This window comes from Contarinia nasturtii, unplaced genomic scaffold, assembly GCF_009176525.2.
Source record: "Contarinia nasturtii isolate CC-2019 unplaced genomic scaffold, AAFC_CNas_1.1 Cnas_scaffold_414, whole genome shotgun sequence".
In the NCBI taxonomy this organism is placed as follows: Eukaryota; Metazoa; Arthropoda; class Insecta; order Diptera; family Cecidomyiidae; genus Contarinia; species Contarinia nasturtii.
Genome location: NW_022197768.1, coordinates 3,273,412 through 3,299,177, shown reverse-complemented (window position 1 = coordinate 3,299,177; position 25,766 = coordinate 3,273,412). Strand labels below are relative to the sequence as shown.

Genomic DNA, 25,766 nt, shown 5'->3' with positions numbered 1-25,766 from the left:
TAACACCCGACACAACAATTTAAACGCATCTCTCGATGTAGTCGCTGAACGATATGATTTCGTCCAATCCCATATTCTCTCTATGCGGCCCTCAAAAAAGTATAGTTCATAAATTCTGTTTATTACATTACACAAATATTTTTCACTGAACAAAAATAAAAATTGAAGAAATAAAAAAAAGCGGCGAGCAAAGACTTATTTTGGATGGTATGGGCTCCGAAAAAAATAATGACAACAACAACAACATTGAAAAAAAACACTGAACAAAGTACCAAAAAAACACGAACACAACAAAATAAAAAGTGAACATAAAGTATACGTGTATGTATAAAAAGTACAATAGGGCGAGAGCGTAAAAAAGCGTTGCAGAAAGTGAACAACGAAAAGAGTAGAAGAAGAAGAAAGCAACAAAAAAATGACGCATATCTCACTCTATTTTGTATTTCGCCGATGGTTGTTCTTTCAATTCTTCCTTCTTACAGGATTCAACTTGTTCGTCTTCGTTTCTCTCCATCTGCCTTCATCTAACATTTGCTGTGTGCATGTGTCTCGTTTTTAATTTTGAACGGCGTTCTTTTGCTACCATTAGTCTGGCATTATAATATGGCTTATTTTATTTTTGTTTCGTTTCGCTTCGGATGATGTCTCAGTTGCGCTCCTGTTGGCTTGTGAGCCACTAAAGGAATGTTGCATATATCATATAAATGCGAAATTCACTGCGAATATATTACGTAATTTATAAGAATAAGCAGGTAATTTGCTTTGAAATATTGCAAACTTGATGAAAAATACTTTTCATTCCAATGCAAATTCTTTAACGCACCCCAAACTACCATGTCAGTTATGTTTCTCTCCTTCTACCTCCTCCCACCTCTCTCACTTTCTTTTTCTGGATTTTTATTTTCTTCGTATTTACTCTCTCCCTCTCTCTCTCACACACTCTTGCTCTTACCCATTCAAATGCCTTTCCATTCTTTATTTGGATCAGTTTGGTATTGCTCTCACATCAGTATGGCAGCCACCAAGGCTAAATGCGCCATATCACGATGATAATCTCTCTCTTTCTCATTCCATCGTCAACATGATTCACATCCCATCATCATCATCAATGCATTCTTATTGTTTGTGGCCGCTTCTCACGAGTCCCACGCATTTTCAATTCGTTTTCTCTCTTAGTTTGATTTTTTTTCCACTCCGTATTGCGTTTTTATTTACGTTTGTCGGTTCTAAAAACTAATAATAATGTGTTCACAAGTCTTAAATATGTTAAATTCTTTTATAATTGAATTATTTATTGAACGAATTAAATAGCATCGTAGCAAAAGTCGGAAGTAAAAAAGCACAAACGTCCCCGTTTGCTCTTTATGAGCATTGCGGGAATATTGAATAAGCGAATAAGCAAATTCTTCCATGAATCTACGAAATAAAATGAGAACAAAATTTAAATTAAAAACAACCAATATACAATGAGATTATTTTCAGCAGCAACGATATTTCGCATTTTAAATATAAATATTAACACACAAATAAAAATAACATTGATATTCATAGTATTCATACTGAATGTATGGTGTAAATGGCATTTTTTAGTCAGAAATAATATTTGTCAAGTAAATAAAAAAATTCTTTTTTATGTTTGCGCTCCATCCCAAGAGAAAACGAAAATTAATGCACATGTGACAGATGAATACGTTCATGTCCAGGTTGATGTTTTTTTCCTTTGTTTTATTACATTACAAAAAATACCTCGCGAAAAATATTTTCATTTTTTTGTGGCAACGAAAAAAACAACCTGAAGAAAAAGTGCAAATATGACTCTCAGTTCATTCCGACTGATCGCAAAACATTTTCCAAAACAAATTATACTCGAAAACCTTCTTTTTTTAAAAATAAAACCGCCCTATCGATGTGGCTGTTCTTTGAATTTGATGAAATTGTGCGCAACCAACCGAACGAGACCTTTTCATACATATGCATCAGAAAAAATGAAATCTTCAATAATTGGTATTGAAGAGAAGCTTATAGCTGATGCAAAATCATTTTTGTTAAGAGTTTTTGACAAAAAAGAACCTTTCTGAGTCATCTTTTCGATTTTTTTATCTTTGAATTTTCCTCATCTTTCTTCTGAATCTTTTGTTGTTGTTGTAAATGTTGAATTTACATATTTTTGGCATACTTCGTTTTATTGGTAAGAAGATTCGTCGTTCTTGAAATAAATCATCTCTCAATAGATATGTTTTCATCATTTGAGTGAAGAAAGATAAAAAAAAACGTAAGAGGCTCCCATTTCAATTTCGATATTTCATCGTTTACTGTCTACATTCACTTGAAAATACGAACAAGTACTCGAAGAAGATTATTTTTCTTTAAGAATTTTAAAAGCTTCGATATTCCTTATGAGAGCTACAAAAATACTATTAACGAAAAAAAAAACTAAAAAATATCACCTCAAAAGGCCAGAATTTCACAGGAATTTTTTTTTCTCTTAAAACACACATACAATTTTAAGAAAGAACTCATCGAAAAATGAAGATGTATAAATGTTACACTTATTTCTTTAAGTAAATGGCAAAAAAAACAATGCATTACATTGCAAACTGGGCAATATTCACTAAAACAAAGGAAAATTGAAAGCACATTGCTTATGTATGCAACCGGATAAAAGTAATCGTAAAAAAACACAAGTGAAAAGAAGAAGAAGAAAAAAAAAATCTTGAAAAATATCCGGTAAAACTTTTGAAGTGGCATTTAACTAACGAAAGAATGGCCAGAAATGAATAAGACTAAAAAAGCAGTTGGAACAAGATTTGAGCTAAAAATGCTAGAGAGAGATAGGGAGGGAGAATGGATTGGAGGGAAGGAAAAAAAGTTGAAACAAGCCCAGTACAAGTTTGAAAACATATTGTTATTACTCCGAACATTAAACGGCCAGAGGACAAACGAGAAAATATGCTATTATTTAGCACTCCATTAAAGTTTTCATTGTCACTAATTAAGGTTTTTGGCAAGGAAATAAAATTCTTGGGGGCAAGAAACACACATAACACAGTTGTGAAAAAATAACAAAACTTTCAATGTACGAAAAATCCAACAACAAAAAATGAGACAATGTATACTAAAGCGAAACCATTTTTTTTCTCTACTGTTGTTTGCGAGTTTGAAGATAGCTTCAGTGGCAACAACAACACCAATTTAAAAAAAAATGCAGCAACAAGAGAAATATATAATGGTTGGACGAAGCCTGCAAATGAAACGAGCAAATTTGAAAATGAAACAAACGAACGCCGGGAGGATTCGTATGAAAAGACACAAATATGCTTGGAGCTGGTTGTTAAAAGACAACAGCAAAAAAATTAAGTGAAATGTCGAATCATCAGTGTCAACATATTAACGCTGAACACAGTACACACGATATGTATGGTTAAATGTGCTTAAATGATGACGCAAGGAAAAGAGAAAGATAGACAGAGAAATAGAGAGAAACAATAAAACGTTTAATTAGCACAATTTATAATGGCATTCTTCAGTTGTTCAGATGAAGATGTGAAACAAGTGCAAAAAAAGTGTAGAATTGTATTTTATCTGCTGAATACAAGAGACTCACGACACAGACGATTAGCATGTGCAGTGCATTTAGTTTTTCATATTAGTCAGTCTATCGAAATAAAATAACCAGCTGTTCAAATGCGCCATCGTAATTGATTCAATTTAATGCAAAAGCGTATTGCTTTTGTTCTTTTTTTCGGGTCCGTTGAGATTCGAAAATAAACGAAAGGATAATATAAGAAAGAGCAAAAGACAATGATGAAGGCCAAAAAGAAAATCGATTTTCATATTCGGCTCTGAATGCACATTAAACGTATATAGATATATAAATATATTTCCTTGTGTTATAAAGATAACAAATTTGTGTGTGTATGTAGGCTATAAGATACATCTCTGCCTCGCAAAATGATCTGCAAATTTCCCGGCCAAAACGAACGAATAATGTGTTTGACACAATAAGAGCAAACGAGACACAACAATGATGCCATAAAATCATCATGAGAGATAGAAAAACAAGAATTAGAGATTCGTTATCGTCGTGTGTATGTGTACGATGATGGTGGAATGCTTCGAATACACACAATGTGTTTTCATGTGCGTGCACACATAAAAAGCAAATAAATATGGATCAGTACGCACACAGCATCGCCTGAACATATAAAAACAAGGGATGAGCAAAACAACACAACGAACGCACATCAACACTAATAAAAACCCATCGAAGTCAAAAAATCGAAGTCAGTGGAACACATACTACGCACAAACTGTGACTGAAATGGCAACAAAAATATAAGCAACGACATAGTGTGCTTTCGAAGATTTTTTTTTTGTTGTTGTTGTTGTGGGACAGTTTTTTTGTTCAAATGTATTAGTCGCTTGAAAAAGTTTCTTGCACCCTCCAAAAAATTCAAATTTATTGTCGCTTATACATAATATACATGTGTATGCTTAGACAAGAATATTCGTTTTGTCACTGGCGTTATTATTGCTGATGCTATTTTTGTCGTCTCTCCATTAAATTAAAAGGAGAGAGAGAGAGAGAGAGAGAGAGAGAGAGAGAGAGAGAGAGAGAGCGGACTAGAAAAAAGCCATTTGAGGAAAGTGCAAAAAGCAAACGGCAGAAATTAAATAGCTTCCATGCGCTTCTATTTGGTAGTTGCGATAGATGTCAATTTTCCAGCTGTTTTGTACATTTTGAAGCAAATTCACGTTATCACGATGTTCGCTGCCAATCGAATGCGCCGACAAGCAAAAAATAAACCATGATCTAACGATGAAACACATTTACGCTGAATCAAGTGAGAAGAAATGTTCGCGCGACCAAAATAACGAACAAAAAAAAAGCATACACACACACAAAAACGGGCAAACGAGAAAAATTGTATAAAAGTTGCAATGCAACCATTCAATAAGTCTGTCTAACGGTTTAATGATAGCTGGCAGTTTTTCGACAGCCTCTTCGAAACGAAGTGATAAAAACACATTCACACACAGTCAACGCTTATGCACTTTCTTTGGAATCTTCGTTTTTTTATAACGTAGTCGCCAATTATGAGTGATAAGCACATAACAAAAATAAACAGATGAACGAATAATAGTAGCAATAATAAAAGCAACCCACAAAAAAGGAACAAATGGCAACAAGACAAAAACGAAAGAAAAATGCCTCGCTCGTTTTTCCACACACACACACACACACACACACACACACACACACACACATACACAGGCTGTGTATGGCTGAATGAGTGTGAGAGAGAGAGAAATATTGAAACATATTTGCAAAGGCGAACAAAAGCATAAAGTGAAAAATACGAAGAATTTAAAAATATTGCCTTTCACATGCAGCTCGTCGATTTTACGTTGGTATTCATCTTATTTCATCAATTTTATGTGTTTTTCTTCTCTTCGCTCCCCGAATCTTAAATGCTTTTTGGAGGCGATACGTATGTCGTATGAGCCTCTGTTTTCCATATAATACCGCTTGATGTTGGCATTTTCTTCGCTGTTTTTTCGTTCGATCCAAATCGATGTGTGAGCAAGTGTGAGTGTGTTTCGTTCAATGTTATTGTTTTTCGTCTCCCTTTTCATGCTTCCACGAATTGTTGTTGTTGGCATTTCTCTTATTTGATTTTATTTTGTATCGTAAGCTATCGTAAATCGACAAAAAAATATTGCGTGTAAAGGAGGAAAAAAGTGGCATAAATTCAAAGCACCGTATGTGTTTGCTATTTCATTTTTATTACAATACATCGGTACGGTGTTGTGTACGTGTGTGTGTGCAAGCGCTTACACATCATGCGTTTGATTGTTTTCGGTTGATTTTGATTTGGTTTATAGTTTTGGCTGAATACGATAACACAGAAAAATAAATACAATGCGAAAGGTCGGTCTAAGGTAGCGACCATCCATTTGCATCGCATTTCATCAAAATGTCGAAATTTGTTTTTCATATTGAAGATGCTCTAACGTTTTGGGTGGTTATCGATTTTATGGCAGAGAATGAGAGTAATAACATGAGAAGATAATGCATTTTCCCTTCCATTTTCAATCACTTTTCATGCTTTCCACTTATCACCTTTTCCATTTCGATACCGATCCGATATTTTCATTAGCTTGTCCGTAACTTTTTAAAAGATTCATCAACACCAATTTTGATTCGACTCGAGATTCCCAATCGTCTGCGTTGATTTCTCCTGTGGAAGGGTATCGAAATTAGACGCTTTTTTTCATTATTAATTCTTTTAAAAAAATCCCAAAAAGTAGAAAGCGACCAAAAAGTCGTAAAGCCAAATTGAAGCGACCTCAAGTAATTTGTGTGAATTTTCAACGAAGCGTATGGTGAAAAAAGATTGCCCGCACATCAATTCAACCGCAAATGATCAAAGTGAATATGGCGAGAATTGAGAATTGAGAGCATTTGGAAAAACCACAAATACATGATAAGACAGTCGATTGGATGTAAAAATATGGTTTCGTGTTGCGGTAATTCGTTGTATATGCATTGAATTCAGTAATCGTTCGACACATGCACACAGAAAATACATCCAATTGCTTTGACCCATGCACCTGAAACATGCCGCCCGGTCACGAAATATACATTGAAACGAGAATAAAAAAAACACACACCAACGTCTCCTTTAAACATTCATTGAGTGAGTGACTCAACCGATGTGTAGCTTATTAACGTATGATGATGACTTCGGCTTTCACAACAAGTTGCCATTGCAGCCGTGTTCTTTCGATCCATCTATATGTCTCTCATTCGCCTCTACCCACCATTTTCTACCGAATGCCGGTTCAATGCGAATGAAAATGTATATCAGTATGGTGAAATGGGTGTTTTCATCGGGCACACTAAACTTACGCATCACACACTTTTCGAAAATATGTTATTTGCTCTGTTTAACCCAAAGCATACGAAGTATGAAATTATATGCACACTAAAGTGGCACGAACTTTTTGAAACTCAGTTTTCGTACCATATGCACGATTGTACTATCACATAAGTGCAAGTGGCATACAGCCAATAGACTGTTCGCTCGGCAAAGGCGACGACGACGAAGATGAAGTTAGAGAGCAAGGTAGATGTCAGAGGATTCTTCATCACGAGCTACACGTTCACAAAATCCACATGTGTATCTGTGTTTTTAGACATGCATAAACATCTTCTTAGATAAATGGGTCGACATTCCACTTCTTTTTTTTTGGTGGCGACTATGCAGAAAGAGCCGCATATTATTTCGTATTTTATAAATTGAATAGAGTTCCAAAGTTCAACATCTTCGTCGCAAATAACAGCTGATTTGTTGTGAATATATTGCAAATTTTGGAGGCTCTTTCAACTTAGAGAGCTTTCCACTTTTGGTTCGTTTCATTTCGTGCTGAATTTTTATTGCCAACGCACCGCATCAAATCGAAATGAGAGAAAAATAAACCATTCACAATGAATCCGCACGCATTTATTTGCGGTAAAATCTAATAAGGCACTTTGTACGCTGCTCAGAATTTTTAAAGAATCTTTTGATTGAGTTATGTGAATTTGTCATTGAATTTGGATTCAGTTGACGAAATAGTTTTACAAAGCTTTGAAACCATCGTGCATTTTAATAATTTTAGTTTTATTTTTCTACTTTCAAACGCACATTCAGACCAAACATGATACTCAATCCAATGAAATAATGCCACCCTTTCGAATGTGGTACACACTCATTGTTGTTTGGTTGATGATTTGTCATAGATAGACAGTGTTTCGTTTGCACAAACAAAATCCATTCAATACCATTCATCCGATTGTATGATGGATAGCAACGCCACTATTGTTAGAAATGATATTGTGCAAAATATCAACAAAGTGCACATTATCGATGCAATATTGAATTACCGGCAACGTTTGCGATCGATTGCGATTTTCATTTTGCCTCATGTAAAAAGGTTGCACAAAAGGAAGCTACACCATGACTAACATCCAATTTATTTGTAATCGCATCAATGCATCCATCGCACACCCATAATAATTCGATGTTTGCTGATGCGATGAATTTGTAATGAGTGTTTTATTTCGCCTCTTCCAGTGTGATTTTCACGCGTTTTGCTCAAAACGTCAATTAAAATGTATCAACATACAGTCATCGACGACGAAGACGATGACTATGATGGCGACAACGACAACATATGAAATGAAAAAAAGAATCAGTGTTTATGCGCTCGACATTCGTTACAATGCATTTGCAACTTTTTATACCAACTACCACTCTCCCACTCTCCCTCTCTATCTCTCTTTCCCCCCTCTCTCTCTCTCTCTCTCTCTCAGTGTGTGTAATCGAATGTGTGTTGTCAAATGAAAATGAAAAATTGTTTCTAACACATCCCACCGTACACAATTTTCAAGTGAAGTTTACAGTAAGTCGACAAATTGCCGACGAATTGAATGGGAACGATGATAAAAAAAATAATGGGCGCACAGTACCAAAACTGGCATACTCTCATGATTTATTCAATTTCAATATCACGCAAAATGATTGAATACGAGAATGAGATCTAACAATAACTTACATTGACGACTTTCACATCTGCATTTCATAATTGTAATCGTTGAACATATTTCACGGGCCAATTGCTTACGCTAGACATACCAAACACCAATTCAATGCCATGCAAACACAATGAAAGAACGATTTGTACAATACAGATTGTATTATACGGGAATGTTTACATTCGCATCATCATTTATCACTCGCGCTTCGCATACACACATACACACTCTCTCACTCTCTTTCACATACACATACGTCAAACATTTGTTCAAAACAAATGCTGTGGCTTTGCGTGTCAAAGGAAGCAACGACATGGAGAAGAGGCAACGAGAAAGCGACTAGTCGTGTTAGATGCAAAAATGTTTGCCCAATCAACGTGTTATCAAAAACACTTCCTTTTCATTCATTTCAAAGGGAAAAAAGGTGTTGGTTATTTGACTGTCGGAGCATTTTTTTCCCATTATTCACTTTTCAATTTCAATTGAATTATTTGGATTGGGATGAGGATTTTCATTTACAGACATTTATTGATACATTCATTTGTTTCATTCACCATTACTTTTCTGAAAATCACTAAAAAACTCGTCAATTAGTAATATATGCTATATTTATAAATGAAGCAATGATTCAGATTTTTTTTTAAACGTAAATATATCAACAGAAGTAAAAGGTAATTCTGACAAAAAAATGTGAAGACCAGAACAAAAACGAAACATCGTAGTTTTATTCTATTGAAGTGCAGAGTCCCCAATCGGAATAGATGCTTGTTTGACCTTGTAAGCTCTGAATATCAGCGGATGTGTGTGTGTGTGCGCGATGGCAGTTGGCCATAAAATACATTTGATGTGCTGCGTATCGAAGTGTTAGCGATCATTTTTGATGATGATGAACTGTTTATTCATTCGCACATACTGAATGTGAAATACTGTTTATATTTATTCGACATTGGTATCGACGCATTTGTTGTGTTCTGGATATTACTCTGTTTCCTCTTCGTCTGTGAATAGCATCGCAGAGACACACCAAAAGTGGATAGAGATAAAGACCATAACTTAGATGCATTAAATAAATTGTTTCACATTTATTACCTTATTCAAAGTCGTTTACGGCCAAAGGATAAAAGATTTCGAATATTTTCCTATGTGCCACTTGAGTATGTACGAGAAACTAATAAACTACTAAATCAAAACCGTTCATTTAACCGTGGTTTTGAAAGATTACACTTATTTCATTATAAATATGAAATGTTTTGCTTACGATGCAAGTTAATCAAAAGCCATGGCTTTTCCATTTTCAACATAAGGTTCAAATCGTTTTGTGAAATTTAAGTTAATTCCCTGAAAATACTCAAATCGATTTCACTGCCACACTGGCTACATTAAAGAAGGTATTACTTTCAGCACTCATTTTTTTAGCGAGATAAAATGAGAAAGCGGTCAAAGTTCACATTTTCTGTGTATAACGTGTATAATCGATAGAGACATGTAATTTGAATGGAAATACCCATCATAATCGACATCATCATGGTTTGTGATAAATCAAGAAAAGGAAGAAAAATAAGAGCAAAAAATTCGAACCGTTTCGTTCACATGGAGAGTGAAAAGGAGTCGACGAATTGATCTGTATGCGAAGATGTGAAAAAGGCAACAAAAAAAAGTGAAATCATCAGACTTTTCGATATCAAAATCCTCTAATCATAATGTAGAGACTAGAAAATCATTGAAATCGCTTGAAATGGCAAAAATCGTATGAGACCATAGATTTCATTCTCGCATATAATAATATCAACACCAACCAATGCCGAAGAATACAAAAAAACAACAACCAGAGAGCTGAGAATATCCGAGCCAACGGCATTCAGAATCTATTGCAATATATACAGATCTAGTGGTTGTTTTGTAGTTGTGTGTTTGTCCTCTTCACTGTCACTGTGTGTACAAGAGCCATGTTAGATATTGAATCAAGTGGCTGCTCTCTCTCTCTCTCTCTCTTTCCATCTTTCACTCATTTTCGCTACATCTTGCACTCTCTATCTCACACACACACCGCATCTATTTATCCATCTATGTGCTTTCGATGTCTTCCTTCGGCAATAATGTCATCCCTTAGGCGCCAACACAAATACGACAAGCGTGCGGTGATAGAATACCTAATGACATGAATATTAATATATGAATTCAAGGGGGAGAGAATTACGAAAGAACGCGCGCGCGAATTTCATTCAATACGTCGCCGAATAAATATAAATTTTATGTCGCTTGCTTTCTGCACCCTATTTGCCTATCACATCGAAAAATTATTTAAAGAAGCAACACCAACCAAAACAACGTGCAGACACAAAATGATCTAAAATGAACGACAGCGACAACAACAATTTTTTGTTGTTAAAGAACAACTTGAAAAAGAAGAAGTAGAGAGAAGAAGAAAAAAAAGAGCACAAATGCGAAGAAGAAATTTCAATCACACTCGATTCGAAGTGCTTGAGGAAAAAGGCAAGCTATGGAAAACCAAATGAGATAAAGTAAATTCCAAATGAATAAATTATCCGAATGGCTGTGCTCTTCTATGCGTGTGTGTGTGTGCGCGTTAAACAAATACTCACATATGAATCTCCAGCACTGGAATGTATTTATCTTTTCGGCAAAATCAATAAAATAAATGCCATGACAAATGTCTAATACACGATAAAACATAAACAATATACAAAACACTGAAACGAATAAAATCATAAAAGTGACTTGTACAATAAGTCGTATATAACCAATGCTCATTTCAGTGTGTTCATTGTCATTCAAAGTTTATGACGGTGACCAAAGCATTTCAACGGAGAAAATGAAAAGCCACATGGATTTATCTAACCAAAAAAACAAAAAATGGCCAAAAAATTGAGTTTACTCGAAACAAAATACCACAATATCGATCAACATGAATTTCAATCCAGTTTTATTTGTCTATGGGTTTTTATTTTCTGGCAAAATCGAGAGAAAAAAAAAAGTTAAAATAAATAAGCAAATATTTACTAATGCACAGTTACGCACTCCCTTTCATGAGACGCAGAGAGGTGAATTCAGATTAGATTCAAATAAAGAGCGAATCACTTTTAGAATACCAAATGGAAATAAACATTGGCAAAAAGTCTCATAAGAAGTCAAACGTGAAATGAATGAATAGAATCACTCGTGTTCGACGTTTTTGTACCGAAACAACCAAAAAAGTAAAGAAAAAAAATGCCAACAGAAAATTAATCAAAAGCTTAAAATATACATGGCTTAGAAGCATCATTTGCCATGTATCACACATTTCCTCATTTTGTCGACACACTTTATTTCTCGTCTGTGTGATTTAGTCAGTTTTCATCACAAAGATTTTCATCATTTTTGGTGTCTTATTGGATGAAGACGAAAGGAAATCCGTATTTGATGTAGTGATGTCATTTTATCAAAACCATTTTTGGCGTCCGATCGATTTAGTATTTGATCAAAAGAAATGTCATGTGACGCAGTACAGAGTCGACACACAATACCAAAAAAATGGCGCTGAAAAGAAGAAAGCCGAATTAAAGAAAGTATTTCCACATCAAATTATATACCGGTTTGTGTGCAAGCGCGCGATTTATATGATATTTTTTTATGATGTGTACGGCGACGATGACCTTGCCATTACTCGATAGAAATACCCAACGACATACGACTATATCTACAGTACAATAAGTTTGAATGTACGAGTAGCGTTGGCTGAATTCGTTCGGTGCTCGTGAAAGGTTATTAAATGTTGAAATAAATAAGGAACTTACTTATATGAGATAGATAAGACATCACCCAAAACACAAAACAATAAATTTGGTGAACGGAGAAGGAAAGCACATGAATGTTATAACATGAATGATGAAAAGCAACGAGCGTGCATGGATGGTTGATAGTAAAATCGAGACCATAAGAAAATGGGAGAACGAGACGAGAAGAAATGAAAAAAGCACGACAGAGAGAGAGAGAGAGAGAGAGTGGGAGTGAGGGAGGGAGACAAATAATAGAAATACCGGCAAACGGCGAAAATGAGTAAAGTTATATTGAAATTTAGCGCCAAATAGCACGAAAATGAAAATCGTCCAAAAAAGAAACGAAATATTTTATACATGTGCATTGGATGGATGGATTCGCTTTATATACACACATTTCATTCCATCTATTTATATGTATGCGTGTATTACATTGGCCATGAGACACTCGATTTAATATGAAAGTTAAACACACTTCGTTTTCTTTATCTTTCTCTCTGGGTTTCTCTCTCTCCCATGACCGTTCACTCGCTCAATCTTTATCCGTTCGTCGTTATCATCATCACTGTTGTTTTATTTCTCTTCGTTTCAACGAATTATTTTTGCGTAAGCTATTTTGCATGTTTTTGTTGGGCGCATGAAGGAGCAAACAAACGGGCTGCGTTTTTGTCTTATTTCACATTTTTGGTGTATTATATGTCTGATATTGGAGCCATAACTGTATATATATATATATTTCTTTTCGGGGTTGGTTTGAACCTTTCAGCCATCTCGTTCGTGTTCGATGGTGGCAATGTTCAGGCTTCTCGCTCTATATTGCTTTTGCATAGTAAAACCGTACAAATTTCTTTATCTCTTTGATGGTCGTTTGGAATTCGCTGAGTGAAAATATTGAAATGAAGAAAAGAAAGGCATTTATTTTATCAGTTCAACTTCGCACATTCCTTTACCAGGTCAGTAGCGCGTAATATTGCGTGTAATAGTCACACAACACAGAACACACTACCACCACCGTCATCACAAATTCTCTCCGACAATCTCACACCTCACATTCGAAACGATTTTGAATGTAGAATGAAAGCCTTTTTTGTATCATTGCTTTACACGATGGCGACATTAGACTGCCACACACAAATGGATATGAAATGTAAACCACCCATATCTTTTGAGAAATATATACGCTTGAAACATGCGTTTGACTTCGATTTTTTGGACGAAATCATTTTCTTCGTATATTTTAACCATATTAATTCGGTTGTGATGGATACAATTAGAATCTAGTTATGGGACAGCAGAGAGTTTATAAGTCAGCCCTAAATTCGGTTGCGAAGAAATCTAAAACAACAATTGAAATGTGTATTATGTTAACGCATCGTTTGGACCATGATAATTCCAACGACGTTGTACAAAAGTTAAACGATTTCTGAATATTTCGAAAATGTCAAACTGTTTTGCCTTTTTTTCTCGTGACAATTGGTTCACTGACCAAATGGTCTGTAAAGAAAAAAAAACATTCAAATCTTTTTCTATTGCTGTCATGGCGATTAAACTGAAAGAAAATGGATCAAACAACGAGTTTGAATGGCAATTATTTAGTTTCGTTTTCAAACTAAATTCCATTTTATCGCATTAAACGGTACTACTTTGGATATTTGATATGGTGAAGAGAAAAAAATGTATAAATTCGCATCGATTCAAACGATGGGATTTACTTTTGACGAAACGCAAATTTCCACAGTCACACAGACGATATGCTGATAAATGAAACGAAAATCGTTTAGGTCACATTTTACCTTCTCAGCATAAAACTGGCAATTCAAAGAGTATTTCAATGAATTTTCACTCATAAAAAAAGATATTGTGTACTGCTCTCTGTCAGTGTTTTTTTGTGTGGCATTTCATTTGGTTAGATTGTGCTAAAATCAGCAAAAAGAATGAAGAGAACGAAAAAAAAAATTGAAGAAAAATCAACGAGCTGTATAAGGGGAAAAGAAACAAAAAGACAGAGACTCGAGAAAGAGAATGAAAGAAATATAAAAACTTGGAGCAGTAAATGTTGGTAGTTTCAAATGACGCTGATGCTGATGATGGCAATGCGAATGACCATGATTATGATAGAGTAAAAAGCGAATTAAGAAATGATAGACAGACAGTTGAAAGAAGAAATTCTAATGATATGAATGACGAAAGCTACTTTTGTGATCCGTAATCCCGCCATAATAATCTAACATGGTCGAGGCTTGCTAACAAGACACATAACCGTTTTGATTATTGGCCTCAATAGGGATTCGCATAGCAAGACCATGTAGATACATTGTTAGTATGTATCGTTTTACTTGCGTACTCTTACATTCGTTCGTCTGACTTAGTCATCTGTGCCGATGGCGTGTGTGTGTGTGTGTGTACATCGTTGCTTTTGTCGTCCGTTGATTATGAACCAAAGATGGTGAATGTCAATTGCACGGAATTCCTAATGTTCGTTCCGATAAGAGGCAGATGTGAATATGTGCACCCGTTTGTGTGTATTTCAAAGCAATCGTCATAGTTAAAATGATGACGATATTCCAAATTAGTCGACGTATTCCATCATACGCACTCACATAATTATATATGTGGGTCACATGAAAGAGCGGCCATGCGAGAGAAAAAGCAAAAAGAGATGGAACATGCCAAACAAACCATACAAAAATAAACATTTCTTCTTATTATTCGGCATTCTTCTATTTCATTTCTGCACACACACACAAAGAGAAAAGTCTCTGGTGCTTTAATGTCAAAAATCTATTTTGAAGTGCGTGTGTGTGTTCGTATTTACTCCGTATATGGGCCAAACAAAAAATTTATACACTAAATGTGTATCGAATGGGAAAACAGAATGGAATGTCTAATAAAATCCTCTGAACGCACATTAGCTTCGTAATGCACGAAACGCTCATCGCACATTTTATTGACGCACACATTTCCACATGCGTTCATATTTATCACATGCCATTGAGACAGGGCGTACATAAACGATATATATAATATACAACCGAATACGATTTGATGCGATGGAAAGAAAAATAAAAACACACTGTGTGTTACGCACACACACACACACCTACACAAAAAAACTTCACACCAACACAATGAAGATGCAAACAAAATTAGTCGAGAAAGTATTGGCGAAATGTTTGAGATTAATATCAATCGTCTTGAACCTTTAGCAAATGTAATTTGAAACTTTATGTTTCGAAATTCAATTGTTATCAATATATACACCACACACTATATAATATACAACATAAATTCGGATGCCGAAAAAGGGAATCACTGAAAATGGGAATCGATCGTTGTCAATTTTCCACCAAATATTCTCGTTAGAAAAGTCGAGCCCGGCACATCGAAAACAGAAATATATATCTAAAATCAACGATTTTACACACATTCACAATAACGTGTGCACATTATTTGTTATTTTGAGAAAAGTGGTTCCCCTTTTTACCAATATATCTACATATATATAAATACGGTATAGCATTTAGTCATCAAAACTTCATGTATGGAACAATGACATACCGCGTATTCTCTATTCAAATTCGATAAGTTCTCTTGATGCCGGTGTGTATGTGTGTGTATGGTGTTTTTGAAGAGAGCAAAATAAAAGAAAAAGAGGAAATCGATTCACAAAAACACACATATGTATTATGTAACGGAAAACTTATATGAAAAGAGATACACAGACATTGGGTTTTGTTCGAACATTGACGAAAATCGCTTCAAGCCAAAAGAGAAAAAAAAAGATGAAACCAACGAAGCAAATATAGCAAATCGACGACTTCAAGAGCGAAAGAGAGAAAATATGAGCCGAAAATGGCAAAGAATGGTATTGTAACATAAGATAAGTAATATGGAAAGAGATAGTCAATATGAAAGTTTCGGTTGTATTGCCATTAAAAGATTTAGATTGATCCTGAGAGTGAGAGCGAGCGAACGAGAAAGAGGCACATCATTGAATTGCTGCAATCGCTGTTTTTGATTTTAAAATTGGCAGTAACAATAATAATATTCACACTGAATTTCCATCCAATTTTATTTTCACATCACATTGTACGCATACTTTTTTTTTGCACCAACACAATATTGCTTTCACAGTGTCTGTGAGTTAGAGAAGATTGGTGCACATAATGACGAAACCATATGCGAATGCTTACATTGACAACGCAGCCAGCGTATTTCAATACATTATATCCATGTACCACAACACCATACAAAAATGCTACCAAAATGCTATTGCCACAATAGCAAACGGAAGAATGGTGATTAGAATCAAAGTCAAGGAAACAGAGAAAAATAAGAAGGAAAAAAATTGTCGGAGAAACATAAATACGGATGAATAACACACACCGAAACGAAAGAAGAAGAAAAAACATAGTGAAAATAGCACGCATGCACACATAAAAATCTTGGACAATGACTGAAAAGCGAATGATGTGTGAGGGTGATAACCATTCGATTCATTCAAATGAAAAGCAAAACGTATTATTACATTTCAAGCCAGCAATCAAAAGAGTCTGTGTATTTATGCGACTAGGGACGTGGTAGAGCTATTAATTTTTCTATATGTAAGACATACCACTCACATTCACTAAACTCATTCACTGATAAGAATGTCGACACCATTACCAGCATTCCCTACTTTCTGCAAATATTCAATGAACGAAAAGTACAAAAAAAAGAAAAGAGAGAGAGAGAGAGAGAAAAGATTTATGATATTTCAGCAAAATCACCTCATCATCATCATTATCAATTTGCTTTGAATTCTTGTGTCCAATATGCTTTTAGGTCGACCGATTTCCTTTCAAATTGCATCGTTTTGCTTCCTAATCAACCAATTTTTGTGCGCAAATTTAACAGAAGGGTCTGCATTTTCTTATTATCAATTGCGAACAATGACTTCCAATTTTCATTAACACACCAAAGCTGCAATGCTTAACGGAAAATGAGCCGTGAATGTAAGAAAAAAATACGTAAATTCAGACGATAGTCTATTAGACAATTGATGTTTTTGAAACAGATTTATCTTTGTTGTTGTGATAATTTACCGCAAAGAATACGTTTTCCTATATCGAAAGAAAAAAACTCGAAAATCATTTCGAATAAAGTCTACTTTACTCACTTGAATCGAATTGTTCCGTCGATGTAAACGATTCTTATCTGAGGCGTATCGTGTTACAGCCATTGAAAAAAGTGTTTTCATTCTGATTGTGGTATTTTCCGGTTTCGTATCCGTATTTTACCAATTCCATCGTCACAAGAAATGTACCACATAATAATAATGTGCAGAGCATTTTCTATTCAGTACATGACAATTGGATTAAAGCATTAAAAAGATCGGCAAGAGCAGAAATTGCGTTACTTTTGAAAGATATAAAAAAAATCAGTTTTCAAATATACTTGGTCACTTTTTTGCTTACAGAAAAAAAAAACTAGCGTTAAAGTGGTGCGATTGACGCAAATTCTTAATGTTCGTGTATTGAAATGTATCAAAATATGAAATTTAATCGCGTTTCAAGCGCTCAAATGGACTGCACGCGACGAGATAATTTTCATGGCTGTGCTATGAATATAAATGTCACTACGAGAAATGGAACATACATTAAATTTATATGATTGCGCTGTATAAATGTTGTTCTTCTTCTTCTTTTCTTTCGCTTCTACTTGATTTTTCTTTAAATCGAATTTATATGAAAATTGCAATTTCCATTGCGGATTATTTGAGATTCAAAAAATGAAACAAAAAATAAAATTTGATATCGTTAAACGAAACTTATACATATTGAAACTAATTTCATGCGATATCCCAAAACCAATAGCGATGCACAAGGACACGCACATAAAATTGTTGAGCGATGCAAACTTTGTTAACGATTGAAGTTTTGACATGATCTTAAAATAGAAGTGCATTAGTTACAAATGAATGATAGAAATACTTTGATATGCTACATCATTTTGCCGCCCAGCAGCCGCAGAACATTGGCAGAACAAATAAGATGAAAATGACGATGATGACAGCGACTGCTGTGTCTCACAAGTAAATACAATGATGCGTGTGCATGTATGAGCTTATGAGCTCACTCAAAAACTTAAACTATAATATTTATTGTGGGTATGTGCTGGAATTACTTCCTTCTGTATAATGTAAACTATATTCGATGCAGTGCTGGGCCACTGTACCACGTTATAAGCGACAAACAATGCGGCACATGACATTTTCCTTTTGAGAAATGAGATTTTATGGTCTTGGCGAACAAAAAGATCCATGTTTGTATGTTGTTTGATTTGAATCGTTTGATTAACCACCAAGTGATGTTCGTTCTGCAATTCGTTAGATTGCGGACCAACACTGAGGTTAGCCCCATATTTTTATGTAACTGTTACACAATAGCTGCCTTTTATGTTATTTGTCCAACTCGGCTGAATGTATTCATTCTTTCCGTTCGTCTCTCTGATGACAGCGGCATGAGTAAAAAGTTAGTTAGCCCCAAGGGACATCAAAGACGATAACAAGCTAGAATTTTAGACCCCGTAGACCGCAAATGAAAATTTTTACATCATTAAACGACATTGTTTATCTGGATTTGTATGAGTCTCTCTCTCTCTCCCTGTTCGTGTGTGTATTTTCTCTTGACTTTTACAAATGTAAAATCCAAATGTTATATGCTACCATTTGCCGGTTAGATGAGGAAAATCCCATCTATCTCTTTCTCTTTCGTTCTGCAACAATGCTGTCTTTATTCTATTTTCTAAATATCATTGTGTACTTATCTGTTTCTTTGTACTTTTCCTAAGAACTTCATCCGGTCTTGAGTTTCAATTGGAAATTCATGCATCTCATTCAGAGAATCGCATCCCTAGTGTAAACTTAAAATAGGATTCTGTTTTTGTTGTTCTTGCTGTTACTAGTGACGTATGAAGAGACAACACATTGTATCCCATCGGCCGATTTCAATCATTTTCAAATGGGATATTTTGCGTTAATATTACGGACCTTTTCTGCAAACGAATGAATGAAAGAATAAAAATCAAATACGAAACACAAAGCCGCCGATGGAGCCAAAATATATGCGAATGCAAATTCAATAAACATCATCATTAGAGAAAGCCAACGGCACTGCGCTGAAGAATTTACATTATACAAAGTTTCAAAAAAAAAACAACAACCATATCGTTCCACTTCACTCACTTTCTCGTTTTCAACTGGAATCTTTCCGAGTCGTTGACAAAATACTTTTATTTTTAAATCCCCATTCACCAATATGTGTGTGAATGCAATGTAGACTAATCAAAGAGAAAAGTTGGACACAAAAAAATGAGAGAAAAGGAGAAAGAAATCCAAATAATTTTCAACATCAAAAACTAAAACATTTTCTACGGAATTGATGGCTGTTGAGACACTTAATGCATTTCAAGCGAACAATTCGTTTATTCGCTGCTACTGAACAATTGTTCTATTTTTGATGATTTTCTTCGTAACTGTGTTTGCATTTCATTGCAATCCTCTCTCTCTCTCTCCGTTTCTCTTTCTTTGTGCGTGTCCTTTTGTGTGACAATTACATTCGAGATAGACATCAAGGACGATCGAGAACGAGAAATTGAGATTACGATTGTTAGAATGAGCCAGCGAGTAAAAAAAGGGAAAAACAAAACGATTACAAACTGTATATATGTGATGATTTTAGTTGGCAAATGTTGTTTAGTTTCGTCAAAAGTGCCTTGTGCCGCTTATTTACTCTCAACCATAGAACAAACGTATCAAAGCATTTTAGATTATGTTGAATTGAAACGAAGACCGTTTACTTTAATGGAAGTGAATGCATTCACTGAGATTGAGCAGCGCCGTAGTAACGCACGTATAGATATATATATATATATATATATAGGTACAATAAAATACACAACGCTCTATTCCAACAGACTGAATACAGCAGAAATTTAATAGAATTTTTTTCATTTGCACAGTATAATCTCGTCGTTTGAAATCGAAATCAGAAAGAGTGAGAGAGATAGAGAGAGAATAGAATGAAAAAAAAAATTGTTAACCAAGCAACAACAGAATCGCAAAAGGAGTTTAGTGTGCGCGTTTAGACATTTTGCATTGTCGGTGTGGCTTTTGTACTATACAAGAAACACTATTATCAAAGTTAATAACGATAAATGCGAAAGAACTTCGACACGATAGTCCATCGAGAAAGTGGAAGGAGATGCCTTTGCACTCGCTAATTAAATTGAATTGGAATTGTTAAAATTCTTTTCGAAAACAAACGCGGGTACATTCCGTCCAACTGACTCGAGCGTATTTCAAATGCCTTTTTTTTGTTGTTATTGTTGTTACTGTTCTTCTTTTTTTTTGTTCGTTTTATTTTTCGTCGCATTTCTTGTATTATAGTTATGCCGTTCGTTAGCGTAGCTTTTTGGTTGCTTTATCTGCATCTCGTTTTCTTTCGTTTTTACTCTCTCCACTTCGTCTACTTCTTTTTATTGTTTCCTCTGACAATTGCTTTTGTTTTAGCCTGAACTCGTTTAGTTCCATTTTCAACCTCTGCCCGGATGAAAATTGGTCATTTGTTTAGATTAAGTGGTGTACGAAACTGTTTACTGTTATAAATTGAGAAATGTATATGTGTGTGTGTATGTTTGAACTGAAAATTGCAGAAGAACGGAACATGAAAAAGAAGACGAACAAAAAAAATATATCGACCCCGATTAAATTCAACACCAGAAAAGTGGCAAAGCAAACTTGTGTAATCTATAATTTGGTTTAATTCAATTATCAAAACAACAACAAACTGCTTTTCGGCACACTGATAACTCGTCACTGGTAAATGTGCAATGGCGCTAAAATCGAACTAAACGGTGTTATATCGGTCGAGATGTTGTACCGGAATTTCTTCAGATTTGTTTTTACTTTTTTTTTACTGTTGGTGTTCTAGACAAATCTTATTATTATATTTTAAATTTAAAAAAGCGTACACATTTTTGTTTCATCGCGAAATGTTTACTTTTTCCTATTTCGTTGTTCCTAGGATTTTTTTTTTGCAATTTTCCATTGTGTTCTTCAAAAAAAAAGGAAACGTCTTTTTTGTGTTATCGTAATTCAGTGCATTTTTCATTCATTCCCTTTAGAACATGAAACCCGAATTAAAGCTTAACTACTTTACTTGAAATTTAATTCCTATTTAATTACAGAGACACAAAATGCAATGAAATCGTTTCGTCTACTAAATGGCAACCATAATGATGATGCAAATAATTTCTTCTTCATGTCAATTTATATTTGCATAGAGTAAAAGGGAAACATACAAAAATAAATAAATAAATAATAATAATAGAGAGTGAGAAAGTGAGAGAAAAAAGAGCAAAAGAGATTTAACAACAAAAAAATAATAATAACAATAATACGAACAAGCGAAAAAGGGTGTACCTTTATTAAATGCGTACTGTACATGCCACTTGTTAAACGATTTGAAAATATAAAGTGCTTCAAAATTGCATCAAACCACACATACAGTACACTCACAAACACACAAACAAACACTCAATATTCCGCTAAAATCGTTGAAGCGCGCCATAGTGACGAAAAGAGCACAAGACGAGAGCACGGCGGGACAAGCTACGCCGAAACAGATTGCCATCCAAAGTAAGATGATCGGTGTTGTTGTTCACACACTCTTATAGAGAGATAGCTCGTTTAATGTGATACGGTGGAGCAATTTTTTTTTTCCAAAAGGCAGACAAATTTTTAATTTTTTTTTTTTTTTTTTTCAAAAATTTTAAGCATTTGGCGCAAATATGCGAATTCACTTCGTTCGTTATATAATTTTTTTTGGCAGAACGAAAAATCCAGAGAAATGTAACGGGAAAAAAGAACATTTTGAAAGAAAAAAAAAGGGTTCAAAATCGATTCAACATCGATCCTAATGTTTCATTTAGTCGCTTTCAAAATTTCACATTGAAAAAAGCTCCAGTTCAAAATCGATAGATATATGTAGTAGAAGCAAAACGCACCAGTAATTGGCAAATTTGAATAAAATTAAAAAAATAAACACATTTTGAACGCATGCAATCGCACTCACTCTACGCTCAATATTACTGTGACAAATAGAGATCGAAACGATGAGCTGCGAATCAAAAAGCGCTGTATCACATTCAAAAAGAGCATTTATAATGTTGTTGTTCGTGTTAATGTTTGTGAAACATTAGGGTGTTGTCTGTGATCTGTAGATTGAACGTTTTCTTTAACCAAAAAAAAACATTTGATAATATTGATATTTTAATCTAGACACTTGTTTAATTAATCTATTTTTTTATATAATACTGACAAACTTATTTCTTTTGCCACTATATGAACATTATATTATATTGAGATGCATTTGCCAAATATTTTGTTCCGAAATCGTTTTTGTTGCTGTGTCACTCGTAACTCGCAACAGTGGTGCAAAATATCTTCATTTATTTTTTCAATTTTGCTTGAGCTACTAAATCGAAAATAAAATTTCATCAGACACACACACACAATGTGTGTTTCAATGATTTTATTTTCGAAATAAGAAAAAAACCACCATACAATTAACGAGACATTTATTTTATTTTCAAAAATTGAAGAAAAACAAATGTCCCATCTATTAATTTAAATTCCGTTCAAAATTTTCATATGAATGAGCAATGAAAGATTTTGCTCATCTCATACAGTGAAAGATATAAAATTAGAAAAAAAATAGTAGAATGCGAAGAAAACATGAATATGCTCTTTGAATTTTTGGTTGAATGCGATTATGTTGGCGATTCTAGACAAAATGATTGACAAAAACTGAGAGTCTCCTTGCATAATGGCATTCAAATTATAGCGGGTAAGTAATGAAATGACCAAAAAAACATCATAGGCCTTGCAATTTTCTATTATGTTAACTGAGCACAAGAGATCTCTTTATTGTTATTTAGAAAAGGAATGTAATAATGCGCAACTATTGCTGCAAAAAAGGAAAAAGAACGCCACCATGGAATTGACATTGAGAATTGAATTAAGAAAATTGAAAAGAATTGTGGTTTTGATGAAAAAGCCATAAAGCATATTTGCGACTCATTTCGGTACAGACACTTTGATGTTGTGAAACCGGCACGCAATTAATATGCGCAGAGGTTATTCTCAAAATTTGTCGCATTTGTGATGAATAATTTCAGGCATATTTTCTATTCATCACGGCATCGAACAAAAGCAGATGAGATGGGGCACATTTCAAAACAGCAAGCAAAAGAAATTTGATGATGTTCGGTTTACTTCGTCGTTTATCATAGATTAATTATTCGTTTGAAAAGATATTCTATGCGTAATAACCTAAACATGTCGCTTTTTTTGTTCAACATTATCTAATGCAGCAACCTTTGCATCTGAAGCATTGCGTTGAACAAATATAAAATAAAATGGTGCAAATAACAATAATAATAATAGTGTTAGTAGTTACGAGATATCATCGCATCGATTCATATAAAACTTATAAGGTTGTAAATGGCAATTTTCATCGTGCGTTAATTACATTTTGATGTTGAACGACGAGAAAAAAATATATAAATGGAAATTCGATTTTAAAGATCGAGTACGCAATATTTTATCGTAATTGATACTTTGTGAAAAGTACACCTTAGGTTAAATACCTTTTTTTCATCATCAGTCTCTGAATATTTGGCGTATATACATTTTTAATTTGCAAATGATTTAGAGTACAATTTGAGAGTGCGTGAATGTAAAGAATGAATAAGCAAAAAAAAGGCACAGGATGAGACGAAGAAAAATCTGCACACAAAAAAAAAACGAAAGCGAATCGAAAGATTAAAACTTTTCCCTTGGTTTTCATTACGCGACTACGTTTTGTTTCACTCGAAGGCATACCAATAAAGAGAATTGTGAGAAACGAAGAATTATGCCAAACCAACGAAGAAATGCCGCGACCAAAGAAAATTGTGCGAAAAGAAAAAGCGATACTCTAATGAAAATTAATAACTGGTATTAAGAGTAGGGGTTCCGACTGCTTTCACTTATGTAAAAGATTTATTATGGCAATAGAATGGGAATGTGGAGACGTAGAGATGGAGAAGAGAGCGAGATATGAAAAAAAGATGTGGATTTTCATTTATCGTTCGTTTATTCATTTCGCATTTCCCACAGCCCCAATCCGAATGTCGTACACCTCTCTTAACATTTTCTATCGCTAGGCATAAATATTTCTTTATTTCCCATCTCTCGCATTCAGATTTACATCTTTAAGCGCATTTAATTGAAAATTGAGTGCGTCGGAAGAATCGAGTTTTCTTCGCTCTTGAATACAAAAAAAAAAGGTGAGAAGTTTTTTTTCTTCTGCGCATTCGGGATCCTTCTTTTCTCATCATATCTCTCCAATACATCTTCATCAGATACATTCACTGCGATACTGTTGTTGTTGTTGTGGTTGTTGCTTCTGATGCTGTGAAATCATAGCTTAATGGTTTCATATTCATTTCTTTTTTTGAGTAAAATTTTTGCATTGGGACAAAATTTCTGTCGTTTAAATTTTTAAAAAACAAAGATCAATACGAGACATTGAATTTACTGCCACAGACATACGCTTGAATATAAAGTATACTTAGATGGGATATGTACCCATTTATGAATGAATTGATTGAATTGAAATTAGGCAAGAAAGAGAGACTTTGAATGCGAATATATATATAACTTTGATGTCTGTGCGAATAGATGGCAATTAGAAATTGCGATGAAGCTATAAGCGGATTCCAATAATACCATACTTGTCTGAATATAAGAGACGGTAGAACAGTACGTGATGGATTTTATAAAAAAAAATTTTTTATTGCAATGTAAAGATAGACATGTCACGTAAATTTCCCATATATTTTTCTATCGTCTAAAATGGAAATGGGATTTTCAAAAGTCAAAATACTATAAGATGCGAACGTGTGCCCTCCTTTCCGCTCGTTCATTAGACATCGTCTTTCTGTGGCCGGAATCCGGTTTTGTGAATTACAAACTCTTCTATGACGGCCAATTTAAAACCTATTGCTATCACTTGATTTTCAAGAAATCACATCGAATGAATTATCACAAATGAATGTTTTTATGCACAATTGTACGGAATTGAAACAACATTGGCGTTCGATTGTTTTCGCGTTTCACTTACTGCTTTCTCTGTATTTCTGTACTTATTGATGTTTATCGAACGAACATTTATCCTTTTAGTATCGGGTTTGCCACAACACATTGTCCATTTTATTTTTTCGACAACGATGAAGCACGATGTTTATAAAGTGCTATAGTTCATAATTTGTCGGTGCCTTTTTTCTTGTATCGATATGCCAAAGCATCAAAAACACCAAACTGT

At 34.3% G+C, this 25,766-nt stretch overlaps 1 protein-coding gene across 5 annotated transcripts in view; it reads left to right on the top strand.

The window, feature by feature from the left end:
• The window catches only part of LOC116338785 (CUGBP Elav-like family member 4), a 124,235-nt gene that overhangs the window by 32,429 nt on the left and 66,040 nt on the right, over positions 1-25,766 (top strand). The window contains exon 1 of one of the 5 annotated variants that reach the window (XM_031764252.1): positions 21,751-22,036. The exons of the other annotated variants lie outside the window; for them this stretch is intronic. The gene's annotated coding sequence lies outside the window, so the exon portion shown is untranslated. Of the gene's footprint in view, positions 1-21,750; positions 22,037-25,766 lie in introns of those variants that run through there. 5 annotated transcript variants of the gene reach the window in all.